This window comes from Grammomys surdaster, unplaced genomic scaffold, assembly GCF_004785775.1.
Source record: "Grammomys surdaster isolate TR1022 unplaced genomic scaffold, NIH_TR_1.0 310, whole genome shotgun sequence".
Classification (NCBI taxonomy): domain Eukaryota; kingdom Metazoa; phylum Chordata; class Mammalia; order Rodentia; family Muridae; genus Grammomys; species Grammomys surdaster.
Genome location: NW_021604729.1, coordinates 1,886,012 through 1,887,420, shown reverse-complemented (window position 1 = coordinate 1,887,420; position 1,409 = coordinate 1,886,012). Strand labels below are relative to the sequence as shown.

General features: G+C 40.6%; 1 pseudogene; it reads left to right on the top strand.

Moving 5' to 3' along the window:
• Positions 1 to 944: 944 nt before the first annotated feature.
• Positions 945 to 1,163, top strand: LOC114629408 (annotated as a pseudogene).
• The last annotated feature ends 246 nt before the right edge of the window (positions 1,164 to 1,409 follow it).

Sequence of the window (1,409 nt, the reverse complement as noted above, 5' to 3'; positions counted from 1 at the left end):
CTTAACATCACTAGCCTCAATTCCCCCAACAAACAGATATAGACTAACAAACTGGATAAGTAAACCGGACCCAGCATTTTGCTGTAAACAGGAAACACACCTAGCGACAAAGAGAGATACTACCTCAGAGTAAAAGACTGGAAAATATTTTTCCAAGCAAATGGTCCAAAGAAACAAGTTGGAGTAGCCATTCTAATATCAAATAAAATCTAATTTCAACCAAAAGTTATCAAAAAAGATGAGGAAGGACACTTCAGTTGTGGATAGCCCTTGCCTTGTATTTTAATGTAAGTTCCACTTTCCTGGGAGGGGCTGCAGAGGAGGAGTGAATCAGTACACAGGTGACTCTTGTGAACCTTCTGTCCACCTTAATTTGTAAAATAAAGGCTAGAGCCAGTGATTAGGCAGTAGAAGGTAGAGAAAAAGGCTTGGGGGAGGAGAGAGAGAGTGAGGAAGGCGACAGGGGAGGAGGAGTTGGAAGGACATAGAGGAGAAGCACATGGCCTGGAAAAACTGCAAGTTATAAGGGATCTCATAGCTGGGGAATAGAGTAGTGTAATGGTAAATCTGCCCAGTCTAGGCGTGAAGTTTATATCCATAATTATTGAGTTGTGTTTTATTTGACTGGTTTTATTTGGGTTGGAGATTTACCACTACACACTTCATACTCATCAAAGGAAAAATCTATCAAGATGAACTCTCCATTCGGAACATCTATGCTTCAAATGCAAGGGCACCCAGATTTGTAAAAGAAACATTACTAAAACTCAAAGCACTATTTGAAACTCACACATTAATAGTGGAAGTCTTCAACAACCCACTCTCAACAATGGACAGATCATGGAAACAGAAACTAAACAAAGACATAGTTAAAATAACAGAAGTTGATCCTCTTCCGCCCTGGCCGGGAAGGGTGATGTGGCTGGACCAGCACCGGCCTCTTTATGTCTGCCATCTTCAATGTTCAAAGTCTGTTGACTGTAATCTTGCTACTTATATGTACCTGTGCTTATATCCGATCCCTGGCACCCAGCATCCTGGACAGAAATAAAACTGGACTATTGGGAATATTTTGAAAGTGTGCTCGAATTGGTGAACGCAAGAGTCCTTATGTCGCCATATGCTGTATAGTGATGGCCTTCAGCATCCTCTTCTTACAGTAGCTTTGGAAACTACCAGCATGTGATTGCCATCAGACTGTAAACAAGGACTTGGCCTCCAGAAAATAATGGGAAGAATGGTTAAGCTGTTTTTCTCTGAACATGGAATGAGATAAATTTCAAGATGCTGTTCTCTATTTTTATGCTATTGGACCAATGAGCTGTATGAATAATTAAAATGTAACAGTTTAATACACAGGAATGTGATTGTAGCCATCAACCTCAGTCCTCTCACTCCAGTATTACACT